At 37.8% G+C, this 14,996-nt stretch overlaps 1 long non-coding RNA gene across 1 annotated transcript; it reads right to left on the reverse strand.

Moving 5' to 3' along the window:
- Positions 1 to 12,548: 12,548 nt before the first annotated feature.
- On the reverse strand, positions 12,549 to 14,039 carry LOC110734853. The gene is made up of 2 exons (XR_002513929.1): positions 13,314 to 14,039; positions 12,549 to 12,711 (listed from the first exon to the last, which is right to left on the reverse strand). It is a non-coding gene; the product is annotated as an uncharacterized LOC110734853 (long non-coding RNA).
- Positions 14,040 to 14,996: the final 957 nt, after the last annotated feature.

Genomic DNA, 14,996 nt, shown 5'->3' on the forward strand with positions numbered 1-14,996 from the left:
AATTAAGTTTGATTATATATAATTATGTTTTTTTTTTGTGTTAATTATGTGAAAATATAGAAATTAAATGTATTATCCGTTAAATGTATTTATTGTAATATATAATTGATGCAGGAATATGGTGGAGACGGAAATGATTACAGTGAGATATTTGGACATGATGGTCCATTCGAAGAAGCTCAACAGGCGATTGATTGGGCAAAACAGGTTGCAATTGCAGCTGGATTTTGCTTGGTAGTAGCAACTCATAAATCTCAACGGGATGGTAGAATGGATCGCATTTTGAGATGTGACCGTTATCGCAAAAGAGAAGAAAGAGATTTTCGTACAGCCACTCGGTTTGACACAAAGCGGAAAGGTTGTGGGTGTGAGTTCAGAGTAAAGGTTCGACAACTACGGAGTCGTGACGGTTGGGAAGTGATAGGTTACTCTAAATGGGGGTATCACAACCATGAGATGATAGTATATGAAGAGGGTCATCGACAACTGAGCGGCTTAAGTCCTGCTGCGAAACTAGTTGTGAAAGAAATGAGTGATGCTCAAGTGAAGCCTGCTAAAATATTAGCATCTGTGTTAGAGAAATTTCCAGAAGACCATCCAAACCGAAGACACATCTACAACGTCAGACAGCAACTCAGGTTTGAACGGTCAGAGGGAAGGAACCCTATACAGCAGCTGCTACACCAGGCACAATCACGTGGTTACCTGTTCTGGTTTGATTTCTATGAAGATACAGCGGAGGTGACTCATCTTTTCCTTCTGCATCCTGATTGTGCTGATATGATCAAGTCTTGGCCATTTGTGATTTTGATCGACTCAACGTACAAGACAAACAAGTACAAGTTCCCTCTGGTTGAGATGGTTGGGATGGCTCCAACGAACCAGAACTTTCTGATTGGTCATGCAATCATCAGGGATGAGACGGCTCCAAGTTATTATTGGGTTTTGGAGAAGCTGAGAAACTACATCGGGCCTAATGTTCATCCAGCAGCCATCGTCAGCGACTGTGAGGGAGGTCTCTTTGCCCCCATAGCAGAGCTGTTTCCCGAATCGAACCACTTATTGTGCACATGGCACATCAACAACTGCGTGAAAGTGAAAGCCTACAACCTTTTCAAGAAGAATTTGGAAATGGCAGAGAGATTGGTGAATGGTAAGTGGCGGAAGATCCTACAGGCTACCACAGAGGAAGCGTATGAGCGAGCATTGGCTAACTTCAGGGATTCGTACCAGTGGTGTCCGGCACTGGTGGACTATGTGATGCATCAATGGGTCCCTCATAGGGAAAAGTTTGTCAAATATTGGACAAACCAGGTACTTCATTTTGGGAACACTACAACATGTAGAGTTGAGAGCGCTCATAGAGCTACCAAGGACTGGATTGATTCATCGACCGCTGCTTTGGATACACTGTTCGCTAGACTGAACAAGTCAATTGAAACTCAGAAGAACGACATCAGGAACTCTCTAGAGGACTCCAGACGACGACATGGTACGATGTATAGCCATTTTATATTTAAGATTCTCCATGGTCGTGTGTCGCACTACTGCTTGGGGTTGATTCTCACTGAGCTGAACAGGGTGAGGGACTTGGCTGACGAAGTGTATACTCGGTGTGGGTGTACTATTTCAGTAACTCATGGATTACCTTGCGCATGCACCATTCATCGCGTTATTACAGAAGAAAGGGCGTCGTTACATGTTGATCAGGTCCATTCATTCTGGAGGACGCTTGTTATTGGTGAGCATGCAGACAATCAAACGGCCGACCGTGAACAGGAAGAGTTGGAGCAGTTCCGTTCGATGTACGACCGAGTGTCCTCCAGCCATCCTTCTATTATTCGTGACGCTACTCATGTGCTTCATGACATGTTCCACCCGTCTAACTTAGATTATGAGGAACCCGAAGGAGTTGATCGTCCTCGAGGTCGACAACGGCGGAACAGGAGTGCGTTTGAGTATATCCGTGGTCTTGGTCGTGGTCGTTCTCGTGGTCGGACATCGTCATCTAGTCGTAGTCAATCTTCATCGTCTGTGAATATGCCCCTGAGAACTGGTACGTTTTGGTTGTTTTTATTGCACATAGTTTTAAAGTGTTACTCCTGTCTTCTTAACTGTCTATAATTAATTATTTGGTGAATAGGAAGAAACGATGTTTATCAGTTTCCGTACAAGGAAAGGATACCTGCGATCATCATGTCGTACGTGGAAGGGTGGAATGATGTAATCGGAGATGGTAACTGCGGATTCCGGGTCGTGGCTGATGTTTTTCAAATGGGCGAAGACAACTACGGTTTGGTGCGTGAGTTGATGTACAGCGAAATTGCCTCTAACCGAAATGTTTATCGTCATGTGTACCAGGATGACTTGGATGGCGCTCTCCGGCGTATCCGGTGGGGAGGTGGACCTTGCGGCGAAAATCATTATTTTGACGCGCCCCTAGATCTGTTTGCCGTTGCAAACATTTACAAATGCGCAGTCATGCATTTCGGCCTGGGAGTGCATAGTCAAGCTTATTATCCTTGTACCACGGTTCTCCCTTGGCGGTCGCGTGAGACTGTCACCACACCGGTCAGAGAGCTAGCTATTGCGTTTCTTGGGTCGTCATACAGACATTTCATCCGACTAGACATGTCAACCGATTTTCCGGTGCCACCGATTATACCTCGGTGGTACAACATTCGCACAGCGAGCGTAGAGGGTTGGGATGCGCTATATAATGACCGGATCCACGAATGGAACACCCTAGCTGCATTTTAGTTTTTCTTGTTTACATTCTTTATTTGTAATCTTATTTGTACGTTGCTCTTTTAATGAGAACATTAATATTTTATATTGTATTGCTTACTGCATTCTATATGTTGCATGGGTAAGTTGCGCGGATCCACGAACGGTTATATCAAAATTTAAAAACAGCACTGATAATATGTTTAAGTTGGAAGCTAAAAGAACAATCTAAAATGTTACAATTTTACAACATAATGTCCAACATAATGCTCTATAAATAAAATACAATAACCATCAGTAATCCCTCCTCGACGACGACTCCCATTGCGCAAGGGTCTGTTCCAGACTATCAACAACAGCTCTCCCTGTTGCACTCATGCTGTCCTTCTCAAGAGAGAGTTTCTGAACGTCTTGCATTATCTTTCCCATCCACTGCATACAACAAAAAACAGAAGATGAAATACAATAACAACAAATAAAACTTAATTAAAAGACAACGATAAATATAATAAAAGACATACCGCTTCCGTGGCAGTAGGCGGTGGCACATAATCATCATCGCTGTGGTCGAGATCAGCGATCAACCTCGGGTGCGAATACCGGTTGAACCATTCCATGTAGTAATGGTCACACATGGGAGTAACCCCAGAGGGCGGCCGCTGCAACTCCGCTGTCCATAATCGAGCCACCATCGGAAACTGGTCCCACGTCCCGGTCATGATATCCGGCCATTCCACGACGTACTCCCTCGACGATGCAGGTCGGACCGCCTTCATCGGGCACACCGGGGGAGGAGGGACAACTTGGACAAATCCAAGCTGGCGAAGACAACGTTGGGGCATGTACGCTTCGACGATGTCACGATACTGAATGAGTCCCGTGTACAGGGTCCTGGGTACCCTAACACTAGGGTTCGGGCCGAAAGGCATCCAGTTCACCTGTACAATTACAACATATAAAATATAATAACATGAATATAATATGTGCAAATAATAAAATGTAGACTCTATAAATAAACGTTACCTCTAAGGGGGACAGCCTGTCCAGCAATAACCGTATCGATCGGAGGCGGTCAACGGACTTCTTCTCCGAGCGCGGACTCCACGCACAAGCACGCGGCATCCCCTCATCAATAGGAACTGGGTCACGATGTGGTCGCAATGCAGGAAAGTACTCGTATATCCAAGTCTGCAATAGAGTCAGACACCCAGTGATACCTGCCGCGTCAGCCCGACTCGCAAATCCTAGTTGGCGATACAAATACGCCAACGTAGCCGATCCCCAGGAAAACTGGCCTACACTGTCGGGGTCACACGCCTCTACGATGTCGCGTGGCCTGAGCTTGTTTCCGCCGCTCTTATCCGGAAACAAGGTACATCCGAGGAGTAGAAAAACATAAGCACTCAGCTGTGCGTCGGGCGTCCTACGTGCACTCGGGTACAAACACCGCTGCAACACGGATGCGATCTTCACACCTCCGTGTTCCCAAACACCTAGCGCCTCGGTGTACAGTGCAACCCTGTCCACCGCCAACAACTCCGTCAGCGAATCTGCCTGATCCGCATCAGCCACAGCACAAAGTCGTTTACCCTCAACACGAATCCCCAGAATGGCCTCGACGTCATGTAACATGATCGTCATCTCACCGAACGGAAGGTGAAAAGAGTTTGTATCCGGCTGCCATCGCTGAATGAAAGCCGTGATCAGCGTACTGTCAATCTTATCGTGCATGGTGGCAGGAACGTGCTTCACCCCAGTGCCCTCCAGTCGCTCGAACATCTCGCTCTCCGCCGGCCAGGCCTCAGCCCATGTACGCAAAAAACTACAAGTCTTTTCCCGGGTATGACATTTCAACAACCCCGTAACTGAAGGCCTCTCCTGGTCCTCCCAAATACGGGCAGCTATGTGTCCTAGAAAGCTAGGAATCACACTCCCGTCAACAGGCCCACCGGGCACCTCACTCCTAACAACCCAAGAATCATTACCCGCCCTCGACCGTTTCCTGCTTGCCCCAGAGACAGTGGACGCAGATGATGTGCCAGATCTACTAACAAACCTACCACCCCTACCCTTACGCACCTCCACCATATGCGTCTCGTACATGTCATCAACCCTCTGACTGAATGGACCGTAATCATCATACGGTCCACTGCCATCGTCCACATCCTCATCCTCATCTGTGCCCTCCTCCTGCTCCTCCTCCTGGTCACCCTCCTCAGCATCATCATCGTCATCGTCATCCTCATCCCGACGGTGGATCCGTTCTCTACGAACTGAGGCCGAAATACCACGGGATCTGACATGTCTATGCCCCGACCTCTCCACTAAATAACTTCTACTAAGAAGCTCTATATTCTTCCCCCCACCATGACGACCCTACACAAAATTTTAAAATATATAAACATACAAAAATTTATACGATAAATAATCATCATCGCAAATCAAATACACTAAAAACATACAAATAATAGTAAACAAAAATAAACGTAGAAAAAATACAACGAAATTGAAAAAAATTATAAAAATAAACAACAAAATATAAAAACAATTCAAAATTATATTACAAAAAAAAAAAAAAAAAAAAAATAAAAACAATTTTTTAAAAAAATTAAAAAAAAAATAAAAAAAAAAAAAATGGGGGGGGGGCGCCCTGGCTGGACGCCCAGCCGGCGGTGGTGGCGCCAGATGCAGACGCCGCCACCAGTTGGCTGGCGCCTGGGCTGGACGCCACAGCCACGGCTGCGGCGCTTAGACTAAACGCCACAACCGTGGCGGTGGCGTCCAGCCCAGACGCCAGCCAACTGGTGGCGGCGTCTGCATCTGGCGCCACCACCGCCGGCTGGGCGTCCAGCCAGGGCGCCCCACCGCGTTCACGGCGGTTTTCCCCTTTTTTTTTTTTTTTTTTTTAAACAAAATATACCTTTCCTCCTTGGGACATCCTTCCCTCCGCCGCCGCCGCCACTTCCTTGCCTTGCCGCCTCGACATTGCCGTTATTTTGAATTTTTTTTTTTAGAGAGGTTGAAAGAAGATGAGCAATGAGAGTGTGAGTGATGAGAGTGTGAGTGACGAGAGTGTGAGTGTTTTTTTTTTAAGGTCAAGGGCAATTTTGGGAAACCAAGTGAATTTTGTGGGCTTTATGTAGTAATTTGTGGGCGATGTTTAACAAATCCCTAGAGAATAAGATTATTGTGTTAGATTCTCTGAAGATCTTTTATATAGTTTTCACTTATTTTTATGATATTATCTCAAATAAATTTTACACCACCTAAATATAACTAATTATTGGGAGAGCTCTTCTCTCATAAAGTGGAAATTTACCTTGTATTGAATCAATCACTTTTTGATCTATATCTCTTCCTCTAAATTGCTAATCTGAATATTTCTTTGTTGAAATGTAGTAATTCGTAGTAGTGTGAAGTCAATTATGGTAGAATAATCTGTAGTCTAGTGTATGCTACTTCTAGTGCTATTATAAATTATCTGTATATGTTTTATAAGCATTTCACTTCATCCAGTTGTCAAAAAATTTGACAGTGAAATATGTAAAGCCAAAAAAAAAAAAAAAAAAGTTATTTCTTTCATGCTGAGTAGTTGAAAGTCTGGGCAAAACAACCCTTTGAGATAGTGAAACATCAAGAAATTTGTTTTATGGTGAAACATCAAGAGATTTGGGAAGATGGGTTCCATTGTCTTCTGCCCCTTTTCTGCAAGGATGTTTTCCTGTTACAGTCCCTATCCCTGAAACATAATAATAATCTCATTGAGTGTTGTTATTGTGGCTATATTATTGTAACATTAATATTTGCAGTTTCTGTTGTGCTCAAATCACATCTGAACTGGTTTTTACTATGTTGTATTAAGGATCTGTCTGAGCCATCTTTGCCTCTTCGGATAATGATGAAGGTGACGGGTGTCGGCCTCGTAAAGTCAGTGCGGATGTGTTACGGTGACTTCACTTGATTTGGCTCAACTAGGGAACCTGTAAGTGTTGTTGTATTCCTTTTGGTCATGAAGAAAGCTATTGTTCTCTACGTTTAATTAATAAATAATGTAAAAATTGTACTACCTCCGTTTATTATTATTTGCAACATTTACTAAAATTGGGCGCTTCCTATCATTTGCAACAAACTTTTTTATTTCCTTTTTTAGTAACTTTTTGCCAACAAAATGCCCATATTACCCTTACTTAAACAACTTAGACATCTAATTAAATCATTAACCTAATTTAACTTTTTACCTAATAAATCTGATTATTGTAATCATTTTCACCAAAAATCATTCATTTTCCCACTTTCTCTAGTTTTCCCCAATTTTCTTCCTCCTTCAATTTTCTCTCTCCTCTTCATTTTCTTCTTCTTCTTTACCACATCTTCAATGGCAATGGAAAATCGATTGAACATGTCCCTCGACGATCTCATCAAGATCAACAAATCTTCTCGTTCGTGAGGGTGTTAGGGGTTTCAGATCTGGTTTTAGGGGTGGCGTGAGTTTCGTGGGGGTGGCGTGACTGGTTTCGTGGTAGTGGCTGGGTTCGTCTGGTTTGTGGGTTTGGTTTCGTGGGGTGGCGTGGGTCTGGTTCGTGGTGGTGGCTGTGTGGGTTTAGTTTTGTGGGTTTGGTTTCGTGGGGTGGCGTGGGTCTGGTTTGTGGTGGTGGCTGGGTGGATGTGGTTTCGTGGGGGTGCGCGGGTCTAGTTCGTGGTAGTGGCTGGGTGGATCTGGTTTCGTGGGGGTGCGTGGGTCTGGTTCGTGGTGGTGGCTGGGTGGGTCTGGTTTGGGTTTGGTTTTGTAGGGGTGGCGTGGGTTGGGTTCGTGGTGGTGGCTGGTTCGTGGGGTGGTTGTAGGGGTTCAGATCTGATTCGTGGTGGTTTACGTACGGTTCGCTGGTGGTGGTTTACAGTGGGTTTAGTGGTGGTGGTTTACGGTGGGTTCGGTGGTGGTGATTCTGGGTTTTAGTAGTTTTGATAATCTTTTGTTTTTTTTAATTGGATTAGTGTTTAAGGACATGCCCTTATATTTTAATAATCATGCTTAAAAACTTTTGCCTTGGCCTCCGTGAAAGGTACGGTTGTTGCAAATAATAATAAACGGAGGTGTCCATATGTTGGCCGCGATTAAGCGTAATCCGGAGAGGCTATTGTGGCTATTGTGGGAAGATTTGATGTCCGGGTACAACGAAGCTCGAACTAACGTTTTGGAACTACTTTCAACACCAACATGCTGTTAATTCTAGGAAGAAAACAAAGTAGTTATTGTTTTTGTACATGAGAAATATGTATATTAATTGTGTGCCTAGTTGGCCTTTTTGGTACAGTTACTTGGCCTTGTTGGTACAGTTATGGGACTTACGGCCACGTTTACTATCGTAACATAGCTAATGTTATGACTAAACCAATATCTACAACAGTATCTATCTATAAATGATAGTATCTATTTCTAAATAACAATATCTCTTTATAAATGACGGTATACCTTTCTATGTAACAGTATCTCTTTATAAATGACTGTATATCTTTCTATATAACAGTTTCTCTTTATAACTGACATTATATCTTTCTATATAACAATTTCTCTTTATAAGTAACAATGATATGCAAAATTCATAAAAAAAAAAAAAAAAGAGAGAGAGAGAGAGATTTATTTATAAATGATAGGATCTATTTCTAATTAAGCTTATCTCTTTATAAATCGGAAAACACTTGTGTGGATGGTGGACCTGGTTTACAATAATATTAATGTAGACCCGTGGTTCATACGCGCGCAACTAATGTTAAATTGAATATAGTGACCCTAATTTTAACATACTTCCTCCATTCTTTTTTACTTGACCCGCTTTGACTTTTACACTATTCATCACCTCTCCTTTGACCATCTTTTGTGAATAATATATAAGGAAAAACATATTCATGTGGGATCTTATTAAATTCGTCTCAATAAGTAATATCATAGTATATAACTTTTATAATTTTTACTTATTGATAATTAAAGTTATTGATCGTTAAAGTTTTGCATTGGCAAGCTTGATAAAAGAAACAGGTCAAGTAAAAAAGAACAGAGGAAGTAGTAACTTTTATTACACATAGTGACTCTAATTTTAACATAGTAACATTTATTATACATATTGATCAGAATTAAAAAAAACTCATTAAAAGAAAATTAACCTCTTATGACTTTTATAATAGCACAATGACATAATAACCTTTATTTTAACATAATGACATTTTTTTATATATAGCTAAAACGATCGTAGTGTCTCTAATAGTGGTCCACAATAAATTAATGTGAACCATGTTTTTTTATTTTTAGAAGAAATGTGAACCGTGTCTATTTAAGAATTAATGTTACAAATGACAGTATGTATTTCTATATAGTTGTATCGTTTTGTAAATGACAGTATATCTTTCTATATAGCAGTTTCTATTTATAACAAACAATGTTATGCAAAATTAATAAAAAATGAGAAAGAGATCTATTTATAAATGCTAATTTTTATTTCTATCTATATAATAGTACTCCCTCTATCCCATAATTACAGGTAAATATCTCTAAAAAGTACAGTTTTTAAGGAGGATGGAAAAAGTAGAGGAATATTGTATGAAAAAAGATAAAAAGTGAAGAACGAAGTATGAGGATAATATAAAGTAGAGAATATTGTATGTGAATGTTAATAAGTAAGTAATGATTTTGTAGGTATGCGTGTATTTTGTATGAAAAGGAGAAAAAATAAGTAATGGTTTTTTTAGGTATGTGTGGATTTTTTTATGGAAAAGCTAAAAAGTAAGTAATAATTGCGTGTTATTTATAGTAATAGGAGGAACCCTTTGGGATACCCAAAATGAAATATTTGCCTGTAATTTTGGGACGGATGGAGTATTTCTTTGTAAATGACACAATATCTTTCCATATAACAGTTTCTCTATCTAACAATATTTATTATACTTAATTTTCCTACCCCTTAAATTAACAAAGTATTTGTAAAAAGGGGTTGGAAGTAATTTTAATATATGGATTTATTAAAATAAAAGGGCATAACCTATTAAATCAAATTTTTAAATGGGAAAAACGAATTTTAAAGGGTAAGTCTTGTATGTGGCTAGCTACACGGTGTGGCTACATTGGTTTATAAAAGTAATCTTCATTTGTATGTATGAGTAACCTCATTTAATCATAAGAGTAACCCCATTTTGTCGATAAAAGTAACCCAAATTCATTATACGAGTAAAATCAAGTAATTTAGAAATAAGTAACTCCATTTGTCAGTCGAGTAACCCCTATTATTTTATTTTAAAAAATGAAAGTATGATTCCACTTATTTAAGAGAGTAACCCTTTTTCTCATTTAACTAAGGTAACCCTATTTGCTCTTCACCGTGACCCCTATCAATATCTATATATATTATTAAAGCTCATGGCAAGACATGCTATTCTGTCGTGTGTCACTAATTTTGCCATTTGGCATATAATGTGACGCCATATCATACCAACTCTTTAATGATTGAAAAATTCCATGCATTAACCTCTATATATTAATGTTTAGTTTAATTGAAAAACTCTTCATATGCATTAACACCCTATTTAAATTTACCTTAGAATGTAACTCCTTAATAATTGAACAATAATAAAATTTGTAAGAAATTAAACATTACTCCATTTTTTGTGTGCATTAATTCATAAAATTGTAATTATAGAGTAAAAGTTTTGATTTATATATATTAATTCATACAATTGTAATTATAGAGTAAATGTTTTTTTTTTTTGTGCATTATGTAGTAGCATATATATTGACATCAAATTTATAAAGACTAGATGAAGCTCGTGCGATGCATGATTTATTTGTATTTTTTCAAATAAATTTTTTTACTGAATATATATTTATCTAATAAACTTTGTGATATTTGCTTGCTTACTACTTGAATTTTTTTATTATAAAATAAATTATTAATTTTGTTTCTCATATTTAGATAAAATTTGTAATATAAAAAGATAATATTTTATTTTACAAAGTTTCTTATGTGGCTGGTCACACAGTGTGGTCGGGATTATTGGGTCAGGATTTACTTACTCGGACGGTTAGGGTTACTCGGTCAATGTTTAAGTGTGTCTCAGCCGGCCACACGATATGGCTAGTCACATAAAAAACGCGCTGATTTTATTTTTATAATTAATATTAAATTTTTGATCTAAAATAAATTGCAATTCTTTTTTTCATTGGCTAAAATATAATATTTTCCTATGTGACGCTCTAAAATTAATCTTATGTGTGTGTGTGTGTGTATGTTAGATTTGATTCATCAATTTTTTTAATTTACAACGGATTGATTTATCATTTACCCTATTTATATTAATGCAAAAAATTATTCTTATAGTCAAACCAGCTCATACAAACAACAAACTATTTAAGCTATCATCTTTTTTTCTTTTTTTTTCTGTAAAAAAAAACCTCACCACTTAAGGTGACAAACAAGCCAAATTATATATAGTTTGATTAAAGCAATATATTTATAACGACCCGGGGCATCGCCCGGGCCAATAACTAGTTACTTTATTAATCACCTTATATGTGATTATGTGAAGTGGCTATACCATGTGGATAGCCACATATAAGAATTTGTGATTTAAAAAATACAATAATGAATTAATTTAGGAATTTTGAAGACTTTGTCAGAAAATGTTAGATATTTTGGTCTAAATGTCACTTGAGAATTTTTTTTACTAAAATGTCGCTTGGAGTTAGGGTTTATTTATTTATTATTTTACCATAATTGTCACCTTCGCTAGGGTCTTTTTTATTTACCAATCTGGTCAATAGGTCGCATATATTTATACGTAACATTATTTGCTTACAAATAACAATATCTAAACAAATAAAACAGTTCATCTTTATAAATAACCATTTTCTAAATAGTTCATAACGATTTATCGGTTATAATTAAATTTGAAATTAACAACTTTAGTTATTACAAATTTTCAACTTTAGTAATCTGAAATTAACAAAACCTTACTACATTGTTAATAAGTAATTAATAATATGCTCCTGCTACCTTTTACTCAAAAAAAAAAAAGTAATTCATTGTTTATCAACACATCACTACATTGATAACAACTTTAGTGATTAGAAAATAGATTAACAACTAGGCATGACTATATAGCCTTATACAAGACTTATTGTACTACATTCGTTTCATATTATTTGCAACTTTGAAAGACGCACAAACTCCTAGGCAAAATTTGTTTGTGAGTGTAAAATAAAGAGAGAAATAAAATGCATGTGATGAGGAGAAAGAGAGAGAGAAATGACAACTTAAAAAGGAAAGAAAACATTTATTGCAAATAATGTGTAGCATCCATTTTAAGCAAAAGTTGCAAATAATATGAAACAAAGATAGTAGTTGTTTTGGGGTTTTTATGGCTCTCGGGAATTGTACCTTAGGCCTCTTTCACCTTGCTATGAGCGCGTGACACGTGTCATACCCTGCATAGCTCTTTGAACTCTAGTTTTGGGGGACACGTGTCACCACATTAGTGGTCCATGTGTCCAGGGTATGTTTACTGTAAACAATAGTCAAATCCCTAGGATAATGATTTAATAACTTCAAATTAAGTACTCGTGAAATGGTACGATTATGTTAGTTACTATCACTCTCTAAGTACGATATCTGTTTATCAATTAACTATGTCTGTTTATGAGATAACGTACCAATATTTTCATTTCATTATTAACCCAAAACCACAAAATCCCATTTGAATTTACAATACTTGTTAACCTTATGAATATACTTTAGTTCCTATTAAAGTTTCTAAATATAATATAGAGTAAATTGAAATTCATCAGAAATCAGAATTTAACATCATCATATTATAGTATGCAACAATATATAACATTTAATTAAGCTGCATATAACAGTATATGCAAACAAAATTACAGCATCAGATATAAAAAAAAAAAAAATTCCAATCCAACCATTTTTGTATAAGCTTCTTCCATTTCTGCAAAACAGAACATAACACAGGTTCATCAATTTAGTTCACTTCTTTACTTCAGAAATTAAGCAAGCAAGTTAAGAAACCAGATTCTACAAAACAAAAATATACATCCTTTATTTCATTCCTACAAAACAGAAACAGAACTTCACAGCACTCACTTTATTTCATTCCTTTAAGCAAGCAGATATACATCCTTTATTTCAGATAAGCAGCAAATAACAATTTATAAAGATGTGTAAATCACAATTTATTCAGCTGCATATAACAGTATGACAGTTTTTTTTCAACCAAAAAAAAAAAAAAAAAAAGCAACCACATTCAACAATTTCCTATAATTTAAAAACTAACCACACATTCAACAATTTCCTATAGTTTAGAATACTAACCGCACATTTGACAATTTCCTATAATTTAAAAAACTAACAACATTCAACAATCTCCTGTAATTTAGATTAAACCAACACCATATTCAAAGGGAAAATTAAGCTAGCAGATTCTGATGACTTTGATGCAAGACCCACTGATACGACCTTCCAAAAACCTTCCAATTCACTCAAAGTTGTTCCAATTATAAAATAAACCCTAAAATCAAAACACCAATTTACCTGATAAAGAGGAATTTAGCTCTACGAAGAGCTACAGATCTTCACGGAGCTTCTTCTTTTCAAAGTTCAGAGGTAGTCAGAGCTATGGATCTCTTCTACCGAGCTTTACGGTTTAGTGGTTTTCCGACCACAAAAAAACCTTTCTCGCGATTTCTGTGTTTTTTAGCGGGTTATGATTTTTTACCCCCTTCCATCACTTTTACCTACTCTAATTTCTTTTAGCTTTAAAAAAAATAGCAAATAATATTTTTTATTCTGGTATGGACTTGACACATCCCATACCAGGTATTGGGCTATGGCCCTATGTTTACTCGAAGTATTCCTTCCGTTTCTAATTACTTACTCAATTTCTCTTGGACACGTATGCCAATGTTAATCATCAATAATATTTTTAATTATCAATAAGCATGAATTTTAACAATTAAAAATTGATAATTTATTCATTGAGACGATTCCAACAAGCATCCATAATCTTATATTAGGACAAATAAATAGTGCAAAAAACAATAAACGGAACAAGTATTTAAAAACGGAACAAGTATAAGTTACTCCATACAATTTTTGTTGCAATTCATTCAAATAAATGCTATCTCAAAAAAAAAAAAAAAGCGCGCCATCATCATCCTCATCATCATCATCACCATCAATCTTTCATTCATCCATGGAAGTTTCTCCCAAGTTACTTCCCAAAATGTACCTCCCCCAATTTACAATTAGATTTCTTCATCTTAAACAATTTACAAATCTATTGATAATTTCAATCACCAATTCAGTACTAAACTCACCTAAAAAATTCTACAATTTAAATCATATTTAGGTCAGCAAAAGAGATGAAAACTAAGGCAAATTGCTCGTCAAGGTATGTGTTAACTGATATGATACTAAAAGCAATAAAACAGTACACTTATCTCTTGAAGCGTGAACCAGAAAACAGTAGCCGTGTCGTGGAGAACCACTGACCTAAAAGACGCTTCCGCGCTACCTCTCGGTGCAGTAGACAAGAAGCGGTCGTCCTCCAGGATAAGTACGGTGCCGGAGTTTATGTGCACTCACAAACCTGACTGGAATTTAGAATACTTGCCTAGAAATATTAGAACAGTGTTTAGTTATTTTTAAGAGAGAAGAGAGAGGAATGTTTTCTGTGTCTTTTGCTGAAGAGGGACTGGAGGAAGATGGCCAACAACGACTAGCAAGAAAAAAGGAAGAAACAGCCATATGATTAAGGCCAAAAATCAAGCAAAACGGCTGACCGTTACTGTCCACAATTGGAGACAGAACGTAGCCAAAAAACTGTCCAGATTCATCAGGCCAGTCAAAAACCACAATCAATGAGTGTAACGGTTTAGCTGTAATCAAGGGATTCCCAACAGTAAAAAAACGGCTAAAATAAATAAGGAACATTATGTCAAATAAAATTCCTCCAAAAAATAAAAGGACCCACACCCGCGCATCGCATTCCCCGAGGCTCGAGCCCTGAGCCCGAGACCGACCCGACCCGGCTCGGCTCGGCGCCCGCGCATGTGTGTGGTACAACACCCACCTCCAAGTCACTCAATTAAGAAGTACTAACATAGTACAATATAAAAATAAGGAGAAAACCTAGTACAATATAAAAATAAGGAGAAAACCTATCCCTCCACCAATGTGGGATATTTCCCTTTTCATTTATGACTCTCACTTTCT

This window comes from Chenopodium quinoa, unplaced genomic scaffold, assembly GCF_001683475.1.
Source record: "Chenopodium quinoa cultivar QQ74 unplaced genomic scaffold, ASM168347v1, whole genome shotgun sequence".
In the NCBI taxonomy this organism is placed as follows: domain Eukaryota; kingdom Viridiplantae; phylum Streptophyta; class Magnoliopsida; order Caryophyllales; family Amaranthaceae; genus Chenopodium; species Chenopodium quinoa.